The sequence below is a fragment of the Bombina bombina genome, chromosome 6 (assembly GCF_027579735.1).
Source record: "Bombina bombina isolate aBomBom1 chromosome 6, aBomBom1.pri, whole genome shotgun sequence".
NCBI classification, from domain to species: Eukaryota; Metazoa; Chordata; class Amphibia; order Anura; family Bombinatoridae; genus Bombina; species Bombina bombina.
In genome coordinates, this window is record NC_069504.1 from 577,098,244 (window position 1) to 577,117,824 (window position 19,581).

Here is a 19,581-nt window from a genome sequence, read left to right on the forward strand (position 1 = left end):
TTATAAGGATCGCTATAAAGGAAAAGAGACCCCTAAACTAATGTGAATAAATACATAGTACAGGCAGGTCCCATCCCCCTAGATACAGAAAATACTAGTGCTAACAGGGTTCCGTAGTGCAAGGTTAGTAGCACCAGCACTCAGTGATGTGTCAACACTGCGGTGTGCATCAAAAGTAACATCCACTAATGTACATAACAGAAACAACCTAAATAAGGGTACACCCATTGGGCACCCCTCCTGGAGGATAAATATGGGCAGAGCCTACAGCCAATCAGCAACCAGACTTCATGAACCCACTGTGGATAAAAGAATGCAAACATAGTATCAGATACTGTACAAACTAAATTAATCCCCTTAGAAAGATACAACCAGATACATTAGAAGCGTAAACAGCTTAGTTCATAAAAAACAATGCCAGTCTATCCCCATGTTCAAACCTCTGGGGTGTATAGTGTCCAGTTTGAAAATCCACTCTGCCTCCTTCTGTAGGAGACGGGTGTCCCTGTCACCTCCCCTAGGCATTGGGGGTACATGATCGATGAGTTTAAATCTCAGGTCCGCCACAGAGTGACCCTTCTCCATAAAATGTCTGGCCACCGGTTGGTCACTCTCAATTGCCGTCCGGATGGCACTCCTGTGATTAGCCATCCTTTTCTTAATGTCATCTGACGTCTTACCTATATAGAATAGGCCACAGTTGCAATTCAGCATGTACACCACAAATTTTGTGGTACACGTAAGGAAATGCTTGATCTTGTAGCTTGTGTTATTGTGTGGGTGTTTGAACTGCTTGCATTGCAGCATGGCGTTACACGTTACACAACTCGGGCATTTCCTTACGTGTACCACAAAATTTGTGGTGTACATGCTGAATTGCAACTGTGGCCTATTCTATATAGGTAAGACGTCAGATGACATTAAGAAAAGTATGGCTAATCACAGGAGTGCCATCCGGACGGCAATTGAGAAAGGCAAGAGTGACCAACCGGTGGCCAGACATTTTATGGAGAAGGGTCACTCTGTGGCGGACCTGAGATTTAAACTCATCGATCATGTACCCCCAATGCCTAGGGGAGGTGACAGGGACACCCGTCTCCTACAGAAGGAGGCCGAGTGGATTTTCAAACTGGACACTATACACCCCAGAGGTTTGAACATGGGGATAGACTGGCATTGTTTTTTATGAACTAAGCTGTTTACGCTTCTAATGTATCTGGTTGTATCTTTCTAAGGGGATTAATTTAGTTTGTACAGTATCTGATACTATGTTTGCATTCTTTTATCCACAGTGGGTTCATGAAGTCTGGTTGCTGATTGGCTGTAGGCTCTGCCCATATTTATCCTCCAGGAGGGGTGCCCAATGGGTGTACCCTTATTTAGGTTGTTTCTGTTATGTACATTAGTGGATGTTACTTTTGATGCACACCGCAGTGTTGACACATCACTGAGTGCTGGTGCTACTAACCTTGCACTACGGAACCCTGTTAGCACTAGTATTTTCTGTATCTAGGGGGATGGGACCTGCCTGTACTATGTATTTATTCACATTAGTTTAGGGGTCTCTTTTCCTTTATAGCGATCCTTATAATTCTGGGCCACCGGACTCTAGCAAACCTGTAATCATAGCATCAGCCTGAAACATACTGTGACCGACATATCTTTTGACTTTGGACCCCTGCCCCCCTATCTCATAGCAAAACTGTCACTCACACAGGGATAGGGGCTTGTCCCAGACGGCCTATCAGGGACCTTGCCTTACACAGTAATAATTGACTGGGCATGGCTTACACGCATGCGCACACTTATAGACATCCTGTTTGTGACCCTGTAAAATTGCCTATGCACGGACAATAGGTGTCTTGACCGCAAGACCGGTGCTGACAGGTTAGAAATGACAGACGCATATACCCTTCTCATCGTGTATGTCAGACTGAACTAGCTGGGTTACTAGACCTAAGTGGGTGACTCCTGATATCTGGGTATTAGGGGTGTTGTACTATCTTCTACTGCATATCCTGCTGCATTTATTACGTTCGTGACCCGGACCCTTCCTTCCCTTAGTAGTACCTTGGGGCCCTCTTACCATGCCATTTTAATAACTCTGTTTGTCCGGTGTGGGGGCTTGTCCTTTCTATCCTATTGGGTACCTAGCTGGAGCATTGGGGGCTGGACTGCGCCGGGTTTCCACGCATGCGCATATCCCTTGTTGTTCCGCTAGTAACTGTGCTAGATTCAGCGCGAGGTTGGTCCGATGCTGAACAGGGTGATTACATAGGTCGTGCTACACTTTGTGCATGTAATACGGTCACATTGTTTGAGGTATCTGTATAACGAGTTTGCTGTTATTTGCGTCTATAGCATTTATGGTACACATGACCCTTGACTATGTAGTACGGATATTATGAGTTAGGCATTTACTATAAGTGCATTACGTGAATTGCATTTCAATATGATGAGGTGCCGATGTTTAACTAAACGTTTTTTCAACCCCTTTTTTCTACACATTCTTGTTTTCCTGTACTTAGCTAATAATATTGTGATATGTCTCTTTAAAAGGACACACTGCCACTGGGGTATTAGAAGTACTAATATACAGCAGGTGTATTATGTGGTAGGATGATGTGTTGATTTGCTAATTGACCTGATGCTAATTAACCATAATGATCTGGTTTCTTTGATGTCTTTGTTGCATTGGTAAATGTATTTACTTTAAACTGGTTGTTTGGTTGCTATGGCAACCATTTTTGGCGTTTTTTTTGCACTAGGGGGAGGGGTTTGTGTATGCTTAAATGTTTGTCTCACTTGTATGTTGTTGGTCTGATGAAGGGGAGCATTCCCCGAAACGTTACTGAATAAACTACTTGTTTTTTACTTAAGTCCAGAGAGTGCTGTTTCCTGTTTTGCTACATTTCAACTACTCTAGCACCCTGGCCCTTGGAGAACTGTTTGTGAGAGTGCAACTGACTCTTTTTGCTTGCATACCCTCCTGATGCACCCACCAGCAAGTGACACATCAGATCCCTCACTCTGTTGTACTACCGGACTTGTGTTTTAACATTGTATCATCACCACGGTGTGGGTATTCACTGGGGACTAATTGGTACTACTAAAGCAACAATGGAGCACATTGAACCCACGCAGGCCACAGCCACTATTCCAGCTGATGTGGAGGGTGCAGAGACACTATCCATGAGTGACTTGGATGCAGCAAGGATACTGTTTGACACCTTACTACCTGAAGATCCAGCGGAAAATGCTGTGACTGTGTACAATCAACTCATCAAATTGAAGAAAAAAGAGGTGGATCTTAAACTTCATGGCATTTACCTTTCTGAGTACCATAGAAAGAGACTGATACCTAGAGGCTTTAGAATCAACAATGTGCCCACCATAGGCAGACAGAACTCTGACTTCTGCAGGAAATGGGTAGCGATATTGAATAAATGTTCCCTTGATTTGATCTTGCTAGTGGTCGAGGAAGTCAGATGTCAGATGCAAAAAGCAAAGGATGATATCAGCATTTTGGAGGAAGTTAAAGGCCAGATCCTGATGCAGGACAAATCAGAGAACTGGATGGACAAGATTAACACACAACTACGGGAATACAACAATGCCTTAATTGCCTTCAAAAACAAAAAACTTGGTTATGTTATGGAGGATTATAAGGATAAAAAGGTTTACCGATGGACACTTGGACCGGTTGAAAGAGCCCAGTACCAGCCAAGAAGACAAAGAAGGTTTAGAACATATGCACACCGACAACTGAACACGGTGGATTCAAGTTCTGGCTCTGACACGGATTACTCGGGTGACCGGCCACAGGAGAATGAGAACCAGCACAGCACTCAGCCTTTTTTAGGCATTACCACCCGCTCCAGGGGAAGGGGCGAAGACGGCATACACGCAGGGGTGGATTTTGGAAGAAGACCCCCACTACCCCGCAGGAGGAGGAGGATGTAACGGTCAATCTTAGCCAGCATGTCCTGAATGACAACGAAAGGCGGGTACTTATGAAGGGCCTCTCCTTTGTACCCACAACTAAGGCTGATGACTTCACTACTTATATTGACAGTATGCGTTTCCAGAGGCAGCTGAAATTGGGTGACTTTTTCCAGGGAAAGGGATTGGAAGAAAACAGACACCCCTTTAAGAAACCAAGTACATTTGAACCACCCACGACGAATCCAAGTATTAGAACTTATACTCGCCTTATCCAACAAAGATTGGGACAGAGGGAGCAAGGCCTAACTAGAAATAATATGACAACAACTGACTGGGAAGCTGTTCAATCCCTTAGAAATGACTCTACCATTGTCATACGCCCAGCGGACAAGGGTGGTGCGGTTGTTCTGCAGGATTATCAAGATTATAAAACTGAAATAGATAAACAACTGGCGGATGTCTCAACCTACAAAGCCTTACCTTGTGACCCCACGATTACCTATAAAGCACGGATTGACTCAGTTATTGAACATGCAGCACAAATGAACTGGATAGACCCTACCACCAAGGAATGGCTAACCACTAACAACCCAGTCAGGCCAATTCTCTATACACTCCCCAAGATACACAAACAATTGGTACACCCACCTGAACGCCCCATTGTCTCAGCACGGGGGTCACTCCTACAACCCCTGGCTAAATATGTTGACTCTATGCTACAACCACTGGTTGTAAACATGCACTCATACTTAAGAGACTCCACCACACTCATTGCATATCTCACTGACATATCTGACATAGAACCAGGAGACGTGCTTGCCAGTCTTGACGTCACAAGCCTCTATACTATTATACCGCACGAAATGGGGATGGAGATAATTACCAACTGCCTTGAAAGATGCCCATATGTGGGTCCCCCTACCAGCTTTATTATTGAACTTCTATCTCTATGTCTTAAGCTGAACTACTTTAAATTCGAAAGGAGATTTTATCTTCAGCTCATGGGAACGGCCATGGGCTCGAATATGGCACCTGCTTTTGCAAACTTATTCATGGAACATATGGAGGAAAAGGTGTTCAAGGTATATGACAATCAACAAGTACGCTTTTACAAGCGCTACATTGATGATATCGTTGTGGTCTGGAGAGGCACGATTGAGTCCTTTGGCGAGTGGGTCAAATCCCTGAACACAATAGGGGGACAGGTTCAATTGAAGGAAGTGTCCAGCTACAATGAAGTGGATTTCCTGGATCTAAGAATTTATAAGATAAACAACAGATTGGGTACCACCTTATTTAAAAAGTCTACCGACAGAAACACACTGCTACATGCTTCTAGTTACCATCCAAGATCACTCATAAAAGCCATCCCTAAGGCACAGCTGCTGAGAGTCATCCGCAATAACACATCAGAGGAAAACCGTGAGCTACAACTGAAAGAAATGGAATCACGGTTTTACAGCAGAGGATACAATGGTAACACTATAAAGGAAGCAAGGGCCCAGTTGAGTATGAAAATGCCAAAAAGAGACCAACAGAAGAGGATGAATTTTGTCACTGCATACACCCCTAGCACGAGAACACTAGGAGTTACTTTAAAAGAGAAATGGGATATTGTCCAGACTGATCCATCATTACCATACCACGACTATGGACCACCCAGAATTGGATATAAGAGGGGAAGAAACCTAAAAGACATCTTAATGAACACTGATCCAACTGATAGCTACAGCAAGGTCAAGACAAACACCAAAAGGGGCTCCTACAAGTGCCCGAGTTGTGTAACGTGTAACGCCATGCTGCAATGCAAGCAGTTCAAACATCCACACAATAACACAAGCTACAAGATCAAGCATTTCCTTACGTGTACCACAAAATTTGTGGTGTACATGCTGAATTGCAACTGTGGCCTATTCTATATAGGTAAGACGTCAGATGACATTAAGAAAAGGATGGCTAATCACAGGAGTGCCATCCGGACGGCAATTGAGAAAGGCAAGAGTGACCAACCGGTGGCCAGACATTTTATGGAGAAGGGTCACTCTGTGGCGGACCTGAGATTTAAACTCATCGATCATGTACCCCCAATGCCTAGGGGAGGTGACAGGGACACCCGTCTCCTACAGAAGGAGGCCGAGTGGATTTTCAAACTGGACACTATACACCCCAGAGGTTTGAACATGGGGATAGACTGGCATTGTTTTTTATGAACTAAGCTGTTTACGCTTCTAATGTATCTGGTTGTATCTTTCTAAGGGGATTAATTTAGTTTGTATAGTATCTGATACTATGTTTGCATTCTTTTATCCACAGTGGGTTCATGAAGTCTGGTTGCTGATTGGCTGTAGGCTCTGCCCATATTTATCCTCCAGGAGGGGTGCCCAATGGGTGTACCCTTATTTAGGTTGTTTCTGTTATGTACATTAGTGGATGTTACTTTTGATGCACACCGCAGTGTTGACACATCACTGAGTGCTGGTGCTACTAACCTTGCACTACGGAACCCTGTTAGCACTAGTATTTTCTGTATCTAGGGGGATGGGACCTGCCTGTACTATGTATTTATTCACATTAGTTTAGGGGTCTCTTTTCCTTTATAGCGATCCTTATAATTCTGGGCCACCGGACTCTAGCAAACCTGTAATCATAGCATCAGCCTGAAACATACTGTGACCGACATATCTTTTGACTTTGGACCCCTGCCCCCCTATCTCATAGCAAAACTGTCACTCACACAGGGATAGGGGCTTGTCCCAGACGGCCTATCAGGGACCTTGCCTTACACAGTAATAATTGACTGGGCATGGCTTACACGCATGCGCACACTTATAGACATCCTGTTTGTGACCCTGTAAAATTGCCTATGCACGGACAATAGGTGTCTTGACCGCAAGACCGGTGCTGACAGGTTAGAAATGACAGACGCATATACCCTTCTCATCGTGTATGTCAGACTGAACTAGCTGGGTTACTAGACCTAAGTGGGTGACTCCTGATATCTGGGTATTAGGGGTGTTGTACTATCTTCTACTGCATATCCTGCTGCATTTATTACGTTCGTGACCCGGACCCTTCCTTCCCTTAGTAGTACCTTGGGGCCCTCTTACCATGCCATTTTAATAACTCTGTTTGTCCGGTGTGGGGGCTTGTCCTTTCTATCCTATTGGGTACCTAGCTGGAGCATTGGGGGCTGGACTGCGCCGGGTTTCCACGCATGCGCATATCCCTTGTTGTTCCGCTAGTAACTGTGCTAGATTCAGCGCGAGGTTGGTCCGATGCTGAACAGGGTGATTACATAGGTCGTGCTACACTTTGTGCATGTAATACGGTCACATTGTTTGAGGTATCTGTATAACGAGTTTGCTGTTATTTGCGTCTATATCATTTATGGTACACATGACCCTTGACTATGTAGTACGGATATTATGAGTTAGGCATTTACTATAAGTGCATTACGTGAATTGCATTTCAATATGATGAGGTGCCGATGTTTAACTAAACGTTTTTTCTACACATTCTTGTTTTCCTGTACTTAGCTAATAATATTGTGATATGTCTCTTTAAAAGGACACACTGCCACTGGGGTATTAGAAGTACTAATATACAGCAGGTGTATTATGTGGTAGGATGATGTGTTGATTTGCTAATTGACCTGATGCTAATTAACCATAATGATCTGGTTTCTTTGATGTCATTGTTGCATTGGTAAATGTATTTACTTTAAACTGGTTGTTTGGTTGCTATGGCAACCATTTTTGGCGTTTTTTTGCACTAGGGGGAGGGGTTTGTGTATGCTTAAATGTTTGTCTCACTTGTATGTTGTTGGTCTGATGAAGGGGAGCATTCCCCGAAACGTTACTGAATAAACTACTTGTTTTTTACTTAAGTCCAGAGAGTGCTGTTTCCTGTTTTGCTACATTTCAACTACTCTAGCACCCTGGCCCTTGGAGAACTGTTTGTGAGAGTGCAACTGACTCTTTTTGCTTATATATATATATATATATATATATATATATATATATATATATATATATATATATATATATATATATGTGTGTGTGTGTGTATGTGTGTGTGTATATGTGTGTGTTTGTATATAAATATATGTATATATATATATATATGTGTGTGTGTGTATATGTGTGTGTTTGTATATAAATATATGTATATATATATATATATATATATATATATATATATATATATATATATATATATATATATATGTGTTTGTATATAAATATATGTATATATATATATGTGTGTTTGTATATAAATATATGTATATATATATATGTGTGTGTGTGTTTGTATATATGTGTGTTTGTATATAAATATATGTGTATATATATATATATATATATATATATATATATATATATATATATATATATATATATATATATATATATGTGTGTGTGTTTGTATATATGTGTGTTTTTGAAACAAATGGATGTTCCTGTGCTGAAAAAAAAAGGATTTGCTCTTATACCTACAGTATGCAGCAGCAGGTTACTGTCCTCCAACAGAGCCATTGAGCTTCTAACCCACAGACCAGTTGTGAACTTCCTGTTCCTTTCCAAATAAAAACAAGCAGCTTTAATTTGAACTTTTCACACAAAAACTATTTTCAACATATGTAACGTGTGTCCCTTCATATGCATGATTTATTTATTATTTAACTTTAACTTCCCTAATATTGCTATAAAACTTTTAACATTTCTCTGAAAGCATCTTTGTTTACTAAGCTTCTGTTGTACATATCACCTTAGTTTTGTTCCCTTTTCCTCTGACATCTTTTTTAGATTGATTTTTGATTGATGTGATCTAATGTCTTGTAATAATAAAGCACTCAGAATACATTTTAAGAGGGAAATGCTTGATATATGCTGGTTTTATTAATACTGACTGTATTCCTTTGTATGAGTGACACAATCACATGTTGACATGCTTATAACGAGTGAGAGCAAGTTATGGCATGAACAAAAAAGGATAAACATCATTTTATTTCATCTCAAGTACCTAATCACCTCCAATAGTGAAACCTATGATCAGTTTGTCAGTTGATTCAGTTGATAATTATGCTCTTGAGTAATAACCAGTGAGTAATCTAGGTTATGCATAATGAATATTAAGGTAATTTATGCTCCACACCCACAGAAAAAAAACCAAACAGAACTTAAAGAGGATGTTGTGTAAATTTATAAATACACAAAGAGCTTCATATTGGGTTCTGGATGAATGAAATGTTTATTGAAGATATTTAAAGTGACATTGTTCAATTTTGTATAGATGTAGTTTACACCAGCAATTTATAACTGCCCTACAAATGATTTGCATAAAAATAAATGTTTTAATATATTTAAAGGGACACTCAGGTCAAAATTAAACATTAATGATTCACATAGAGAAGCAATTTTAAACAACTTTCCAAGTTACTTCCATTAACAAAATGTGCAGTATTTTTATATTTACTCTTTCTGAGTTACCATCTCCTACTGAGCATGTGCAATAATTCACAGAATATATTAGCACTGCGGAATCTGTTGGCGCTCTACAAATAACCGATAATAATATATGCATTTGTGATTGGCTGATGGCTGTCACATGATACAGGGGGAGTGGAAATAGACATTACTTTGAAATTAGTCAGAAAAAATCTACTAATTTGAAGTTCAGACTAAGTGATATTGTATTGTCTTTTTATTATGCATTTGTTGATTATGCACATCTACTGTATTTACTGGTCCTTTAAATCTGTCAGTTTGTAGGCACAATTTGCAAAGGTTCAGAAATCAAGATCAGTTAAAGGGACAGTCAACACTAACATTGTCATTGTTTAAAAAGATAGATAATGCCTTTACTACCCATTCTCCAGCTTTGCACAGCCAAAATTGTTATATTAATATACTTTATAACATTTAAACCTCTAAATCTCTGTCTGTTTCTAAGTCACTAAAGACAGCCTCTTATCACATGCTTTTTTATTAGCTTTTCACAACAGGTTTGTGCTAGTTCATGTGAGCCATATAGATAACATTGTGCTCACGCCCGCGGATTCTAACAACACAGCACTAATTGGCTTAAATGCAAGTCAAAAGATAATAAATAAAACGTCATGTGATCAGGGGGCTGTCAGAAGATGCTTAGATACAAGGTAATCACAGGGATAAAAAGTATATTAATATAACCATGTCGGTTGTGCAAAACTGGGGAATGTGTAATAAAGGATTTAAACAATAAAAATGTTTGAGTTGACTGTCCCTTGAAGTAGCATAACTCTTGAAAAGCTACTTGAGAATGTTTATTTTATCTAGAGTACAGCTAGACAGAATAATCTTTAACAATGGTGTAAACAGTCACTGTGTAGCATATATGAGGTATAGTTAAAGGGATAGTCTACACTAACATTGTTATTGTTTAAAAAGATAGATAATACCTTTACTACCCATTCTCCAGCTTTGCACAGCCAACATTGTTATATTAATATACTTTATAACAATTAAACCTCTAAATGTCTCCCTGTTTCTAAGTCACTATAGACAGCCTCTTAATCACATGCTTTTTATTTGCTTTTCACAACAGGAGATTGCTAGTTCATGTGGGCCATATAGATAAGATTGTGGTCACACCCGTGAAGTTATTTAAGAGTTAGCATAACACAGCACTTAACCTTTTAAAGCCGTTATGCCGTTCTATTCCGTCATAATTACACTGGGCTTTAAAGCCGTTATGAAGGAATAGAACGTCATAGCTAACTGCTGTCCTGAAGCTTTCTGTGCTTCCAGGATTTGATCGTGGTCTGGAGGGCGTTCCTAGGGTTGTAGGGACGCCCCCCCCCCAGACGCGATCCAATAATTGAAATCTCGCTTTAGCCCTGACACGAAAGGGTTAATTGGCTAAAATGCAAGTCAATAGATAATAAATAAAAAGTCATGTGATCAGGGGGCTGTCAGAAGATGCTTAGATACAAGGTAATCAGAGGAAATTTGATTATAAAATTAAATCATGAATAAAAAATTTTAATTTTGCCTGTTAGAAACAATATACAGTCTACTTCCAGTACTTTGTTTGCCCTCTTATCCTGTAAGTTAAATGTGAAATATTGTATTTTTTTCCTCTGCGTCCAGGGATGCTGGAATGCACACAGCACCAATTAAATGTTCAAAAAGTGTAAGAAGCTTTTTTTTAAAATGGTTTTTGCACTGCAAAGTGTTTTCAATAGTATTATTTGATTAGCTTCCATATCCCTTTAATTCAAAAACATCAATTCATTTTAGTATTATCTCACTGCATTTCCTGGAAAAATAACCCAACTTGTTACCCCAGTTCAAGGCAGAAGGCTTGGATACAACTTGCCCCAGTTCAAGGCTGAAGGCTTGGAAACAAGGCTTGGATACAACTTGCAATAGAAAAACTTTGCTGACTATAGACCACACCTTTTATTCAGTCATGTTTTGGCTCCAGGGACCTATTAGAAAAGCAGGTTAGCTTGAGTGATCTTGAAAACCTGCCAGTAAGGCAGCATCGCAGCAAATCAGTTAAAGTGAATGTAAATTTTGATGTTTAAGTGCCCGGTTTTTAAAACTTTGATTAAAATCAGGGGCACTTTAATTCATCAAAATTTACATTTCACTCCTGTTGTGACAAAAAAACTTACCTTTTAATCTTCACAGCAGCTGCTGCTTCCTCCGGTCTCACAAGCCATTTCTGATGTCAGAAATGATTGATAGGTCATCCTCCAATCACAGATTCCCCCCCGGGGGATTCAGTGTCTGATTCACTGCTGTGATTGGAGGAAGCCAGATACCTCATTTTAGACCCAGGAAGAGGCTTTGAAAAAGGTGGAGGAAGCTGGAGCTGCTGTGAAGATTAAAAAGTAAGTTTATTTTCACAACAGGAGTGAAATGAAAATATTGATGAATTAAAGTGCCCCTGTTTTTAATCAAAGTTTTAAAAACCGGGCACTTTAGCATCAAAATTTACATTCACTTTAAAGTCATTGTTTTATTACACTCCTGTATTCCCCTTCATTTCCCCAGTTAATTTTATGTGACCTGCATAAACTTTCTCAAAGGGTTAATGGGGATGTTCCTGGAGGAAATTAGCCAAGGAAGGTGGAATAACAAAGTAAACATCTGCAAAAGGAAGGAGAGATCTGTTTGTTCTCATTCAAAATCAGATGACTAATGTTTGATTCAGTCTGGCTCTCCACCCTATCTTTTACCCAGTAAAACATACAGTATTCTCCCAGTTACCTGAGCCTATGTGTGCATAAGACATAAATGCTGCAGTGCATATAAACAATGTCAGAAACCGGAAAAGGCTAGCAACACAGTCTCCTGAATTTATATGTCTAGAAACACACTATACCACTCTAGGTTTTATTTTTTTATCATTTTCTAGCTCTTCTAGAAGCAGATACAGCACTGAGTCTTAAAGGATTATAAACGTTTAAAAAAATGACCACATAAAAAAAACATATTATTTAAAAGATTTTATAATCATCTGCACATTACACTTAGTTCATTTTGGAAACAAAGCTGCTATCCTCAGAAAAATATATATTTGAAATTATAACCTGATGTCATAAAATACCGCCCATAAAATGGTTGTGCCTGCTTCAATAATGAATAGCCAATCCCAGTGCTTAAAATTTGCATAGTTGTTGTGAGGATTTTGTGTGCTAACAATCAGATGTAAAACAAAGTAAATCACATGTGCATTGCTGCTCTGTATTTTTCTTAAATATGTAGCCATAGTTTAAAGTGTCATAAAACATGTTGAGATCTGTGCATATCCTAAAAGGACTATTTAAGTAAAAAAATGTGTGCATAAAAAATTGTTTAAAAATTGCTGGCAAGTATTTTAAAATCATTTTATAAAATAAGCAAAATTATTAAATAGCCATGCTGTCTGTAGTAGTCTAATCCACACCCCCACCACTTATCAGCGTTTAGCATCAGGAACACAGGTATTATATATCAACAGCAGCTTATTTGCTTCTATGCATGCTCCAGCAGATAATGAGTGTGTACTTCTGCATTCTACCAAATCAAACGTAGATATAGATATACAGCCATAGAAGGAAATGTGAGGGGGTAGTTAGAGCTGTACAATTTGGACCAGTGGCGTCACTAGGGTTGGTGTCACCCGGTGCGGTAAGTTATGGTGTCACCCCCCCCCCCCCCCGGAAAGCAGACACACACAAAAACACAGGCAAACACACATACAAACACTCAGACACACTTAAAAACATACTCAGATGCACACACAAACACTCGGAAACACACTCAGACACACACTTACAAAATATGTAAACTGCACTGCATTAATTATGAAGCTCATGCCTAGAGCTGCTCCCTGGCTCAGCAGAGCATCAAATGAAAAATAAACAGAGCACTCTAAAAATAAATCACTAAAGAAAAGGTTTAGGCGCAAACTATGAAAATTCTGCTCTCTGACTCTGTTCTAAGCCTGTCAGTGCACAGCCCCGGGCCGCGTGCCTACCGCTTCTTATGGCCAATCACCTCTGCACTCTGCCGACCCCCGCCCGCCCTCCTACCTGTTCAGTGTGCACTTAGTGTACCGTAACCGTAATGGTCTGGTGGGCATCATACGTGGCTCCTTCACTTTAAAGACAGTGTCAAACAGTCATGCGGTCAGGTGCCAGGCATCCCCTCATGATTTGCCAGTTTCAGTTTAGAGAGACAGCACAGCAGTGAGTGACTCCACTGCTCCACATGTCACTGAGCAGTGAGCACAGATAGGCAGGCAGGTTTAGGCTAGCAGCGCAGCTTTGCAAGCCCCACGGCATGCCCACAACATTCATAGCGAAATTGGGCAGGGGAGAAGCAAAGTACAAACAAGCAAAAGCAGCCGGGAAAACTATTTGTTGAAATTGCAGCACTGGCTCAAGGGGCAAACAATTGTGTGTCTACAACTTCCCCAGTCCCACCAATGTTCCCAAATGCCAGCCCCTCTAATAAAAAAAAAATCTATGCATCTCAACATTGTATTTCTTTGAATTTCAATAAAATTTAAAAAAAAAAAAAAAAAAAAAAATTTTTTTTTTTTGGTGTCACCCCCTGGAGGGTGTCACCCGGGTGCGGCCCGCCCCCCCCTAGTGACGCCACTGATTTGGACATTTTAAAGAAAGGGTTAATGGCGAGGCACTGCAGCATAAATTTGCAGGTAAAGTAATTAAAGTACATATTATTATATTTTGTCTCTTTCCCAACTTGTTTTATGTCCCTTTAACACTTACACAGAAGGACTGTTATGTTCTTTCATCACATGAATAATCATAATTGTGACCTGTACACAATGGTCATCAGTCTAGAGGTGCAATATTGTTATAGGCACTATATGCAGCTTTAATATTATCAAATTTATTATGCTTGTTTATCTAGAGGTGTTTACTCTGTCACGCCACTGCTTCTGATGGTCATGTGAGTGCTAAGATTTACTCTGAAACCCATTACGCATGCGCAGGAGAGGTAGCAATGAATAGCGCTTGCGTCGGATCACTAAAGCTTCCAAGCAGATGTCCAGCAGAGAACCCAGGTTGCCCACCGTGATTGGACTATGCAAATTAGTGGGTTTGGAAATAGGAAGATTTTATATAGAAGACAGAGGCAAAACTACTAAAAACACAAAATAAAAGGTATTTAAGCATTATACATGTTTACACTGAACTGTAGAATGATTGAATAAAAAAATGCCTTTTATATTCCTTTAAGAAATTAAATAATTTTATATTTCATCTTAGGTTTTAAATAGTAGACAGTTTTTTGTTGTTGTTTTTTTTTTTGTCAATTTACATTGGAGGAATCAGGTGAAAAGAAAGTAAAATACAATATTAAACATGGAGTCAATGTATCTAGCCAAAGTTGAAAGGAAGCCAAATATTTTCATTTAGTGTTATTGTATCAGAAGTCAGAACTGAGAAATGCTGTGTATCGCATTTACATGTAATATTTATATAAAAACAAAAGTACAGCCATATGAAACAAACTTTATAAATCTAAATATGGCTTCTATCTCAGAAATAACTAAAAGGGACATACAAAAAATTATCTAATGTAATGCAAAGGGGTTATACACCTATGTAAAGTCAGTGCCTGAGCTGCAATGCACTACTTGGGGCTAGTAGGTTACTGGGCGCTTCACACATATAGCACTTGTCACTGAATCACCAGATGTGTTTGGTCCAAGTAGTGCATAGCTGCTATGGAGCTGATTTTACAGATGTATTTAACCCCCTTTGCAGGAATAAAACACCCAGTTACATGCAAACAATAGTCCAATAATAATATGTTCTAACACATTAGAGCGTTTTCTTTTTGCACTGTTATGTCTCTTTAAACACAAAATATTTTAGCCTGTTTCATTGCTGTTCTTTGATATAATCATAGATATGTTTAAATTCAATGTTGCTTTAATATTGAAATCCCATGTGAACCTCCACTATGCACATTTGTGCAGGAATGGAATATAAAAGACTTATTGAAGTAGTCTCTTTTAGCTCACTCATACCCTAAAGAACCATAAAGGTTCCTGGTGACATCCAGGAAACCCTAAACATTTATCATAAACATGGCTCAGGAAGCCTGACGTCTGCAGTTAGTTTATGAGTTTTTTTCTTTGGGATTGAATTGTTCTGTAGAATTCTGACTGATATTATACATTAAAGTGAAGGTCCATTTACGAATATTGCCCCACGGCATTGTATAGACATTTAAAAATTAAGAAGTGTTTAATTCATGAAAAGTTTTAAATTTATTTATATTGAAGATTTTTTTACCTATTTACCGCTGCAACAGCGGTAAATAGGTAAAGCGCAGCTCTCCCGTTGACAGATTGATTGACAGATGACAATTCGTAAAAGAACCAATCCTTGTTTTCCCCCGGGCCGTGACATTTAAGCAAAGGGACTGAACACCCCGGGGGGGAAACAAGCATTCATTATTTTACAAATCCTCATCTGTCAATCATTTTGACAATATGGCGGGCAGGAGAGCTGCGCTTATCGTTGCAGCGGTAAATAGGTAAAAAATCTTCAATATATATAAATGTAAAACTTTTCATGAATTAAACCCTTCTTAAATTTTAAATGTCTATGCAATGCCGTGGGGCAATATTAGTAACTTCACTTTCACTTTAAAGTGCAAGTGTTAAAGATTAAAAATAATCCTTCCAAAATACAAGGGAGTGTTAAAATATAACTTTTCTTACATAAATTTAAAGGGATAGAAAGGTCAAAAATGGAATTGCATGGGTGCATTTTATATATGAAATAGAAGCGTTTTTGCAATGTACTTTCATTAGCAAAAATGCTTCTAGTAAGTTATTAGTGTTTTTGTGGCATACGCACAGATCCTGTGAGGCCCCGAGCACCAGTATTCAAACTCCACGCCTCAGAGAGCAGGTGTTCTGTTGAATTTTGCTCCCTTATCAAATTGTTCTACCTTAATGTGTGCATGCGCACAATTACGTAATTGCACTCCTCCACATGTTTCAAAAGATTGTGTGGAATGTGATTATGTAATTAAACGTATGCGCACATAATTTGGTAGCAAATTTCGACGGACAGCCTGCTTATCCTCACTTTCATTGTTAAAGGGACATTAAACCCAAATTTTTTCTTTTATGATTCAGATAGAGAATACAATTTTAAAAAAGTTTCCAATTTATCCTATTATCAAATTTGCTTTGTTCTCATGATATTCCTTGTTGAAGAGATACCTAGGTAGGTAGCGTGCACGTGCCTAAAGCAATACATGAAAGGAAATAGTGCTGCCATCTAGTGCTCTTGCTAATGAATAGCATTGTTGCAAAACTGCTGCCATATAGTTCTGCAGACACGTGCACACTCATGAGCTTACCTTCCTGCTTTTTAAGAAAGGATAACAAAAAAACGAAGAAAATTTGATAACAGAAGTAAATTTGAAAGTTGTTTAAAATTGAATTTTCTATCTGAATCATGAAAGAAAAAAAAAAGGGTTTTATGTCCCTTTAAAGCTGCGTGCAAGGACATGCGCACATGCACAGTTCATGATAGCAAATTGCGACGGACAGTCTGCTTAGCCTCACCAGAAGCAATACATACCACCTTTCAATCTCTTGAATATATTCTATACCACATAAAAATATTAAAATAAAGTGGCAAAATCATATTTGCAATATAAGTTGGTGTCTGTTATGGTTTCATGATATCAAACTACTGATTTCTCTGCTGTTTAAGCATAAATGTAATTGTGCTATAACTGTTTCCCTAGTATGAATTATCAATATGCATGTGCTGGAACTGCAATGTATTTTTATGTAACAAAGTTAATTTGGTAGAAACTTAAAATAATAGAACTACAGTACATCAAACTACCAGCTGTATTTGTTTTTAATATTATCCATTGTTTATCATATTGGAAAAGCCTAAATAAATGTCTCAGATGAATCTTGTCACACAAAAAAAAATATTTAATCCAATATTTGTTAAGTAGGTCATTCAGAATTTGTTTGTAAATCAAAATCCATTTGTTCACTTTTTCCTTTGGGGGACGTCTTCAGGTCATTAGAGTGGCAGCTAGATAGAAGTTTAAACTTAAAGGGATACTAAAGCCAATTTTTTTTTCTTTACGATTCAGATAGAGGGGGATATTTATCAAGCCATCAACCGCAAATACGACGGAATTCCGCAGTGTAATTGTTGCGAGCTTGATCCAACCTAGTTATCAAAGCCTAGAGACCGGCAAAAGTTGAAAATTGTGACTTAACATACAATCCGCCGGTCTCAATCCGACGCAGATTGATGCTTACGTGATTACAGATGTTCCGAATACACATTCGGCTCTATCTGACACTTTTTCCCATTTATCAAATTTCTAACAGGTACGCTCGCGGCTATTCCGGCCCAGCGTACCTGGTTTTCAATCCGCCACCCTGGAGGCCGCGGATGCCATAGAAATCAATGGGAGTCTGAAAGCAGCGAAAGCTTATGTTCGGTGCTGCCAGATATCCTATTGATTTATATGGTTGAAAACAAGTAACGTTTACGCCAAACACCCTAACATAAGCCCTGAGTCTAAACACCCCTAATCTGCCACCCCCGACATCGCCGCCACCTACATAATGTTATTAACCCCTATTCCGCCGCTCCCGGACCCCACCTCAACCTAAATAAAGTTATTAACCCCTATCCCGCCACTCCCGGACCCCACCGCCACTAAATAAATGTATTAACCCCTAAACCTCTGGCCTCCCACATCACTACCACTAACTAAACCTATTAACCCCTAAACCGCCAGCCCCCCACATCGCCATAAACTATATTAAGCTATTAACCCCTAAACCTAACAAGCCGCTAACTTTAAATTAAAATTACAACATCCCTATCTTAAAATAAATTTAAACTTACCTGTAGAATTAAAATAAACTATTTTTAAACTATTAATTAACCTACCCTAACTATTATACTACAATTAAAGTACCAATTAAATAAACTAAATTGCATATTAAAAAAACCTATCCCTACCAAAAAAAAAAACACTAAGTTACAAAAAATAAAAAACACTAAATTACGAAAAAAACAAACCACATTATCAAAAATAAAAAAGAATTACACCTAATCTAATAGCCCTATCAAAATAAAAAAGCCCCCCCCCCCCAAATAAAAAATCCCTAGCCTACAATAAACTACCAGTGGCCCTTAAAAGGGCCTTTTTGTGGGCATTGCCCCAAGAAATCAGCTCTTTTACCTGTAAAAAAAAATACAAACACCCCCCAACAGTAAAACCCACCACCCAACCAACCAACCCCCCCAAATAAAAAAACTATCTAAAATAACCTAAGCTCCCCATTGCTCTGAAAAGGGCATTTGGCTCTTTTATCTGCCCATACCCTAATCTAAAAATAAAACCCACCCAAAAACCCCTTTAAAAAAACCTAACACTAACCCCGACAATCCACTTACATTTATTGAAGTCCCGCTTGAAGGAGCCATCCAGCCGGCAAGAAGTCTTCATCCGGGCGGCAAGAAGTCTTTATCCGGGTGGCCTCTTCCATCTTCATCCAGCCGGCGAAGTCTTCATCCAGGCGACAAGAAGTCTTCATCCAGATGGCATCTTCTATCTTCATCCAGATGGCATCTGCTATCTTCATCAATCCGGCGCGGAGTGGGTCCATCCTGAAGACATCCGGTGCGGAGCTCCTCTTCATACGGTCGCTGCCGTAAACTGGAACTTCAATGCAAGTGAATTCATCCAAGATGGCATCCTTTGCATTCCTATTGGCTGAAAGATTTCAATCACCCAATAGGATTAGAGCTGCTAAAATCCTATTGGCTGTTCCAATCAGCCAATAGTATTTGAGCAGCTCTCATCCTATTGGCTGTTCCAGTCGGCCAATAGGATGAGAGCACAATCCTATTGACTGATTGGAACAGCCAATAGGATAAGAGCTGGCTTTTTTTATAAATAAGGAGATTTTATTCAGGTCCGCGGCCGCAATGTTAGGCGAGCGTATTGGTGCCGGTGAATGCAGCACAGTTGACAGTTTGATAAATATCCTCCATAGACTCTGCTTAGGTTGTCAACAAGGCACAAGCCCTAAATTTCTGGGTGCTATACAGGGTCCTTG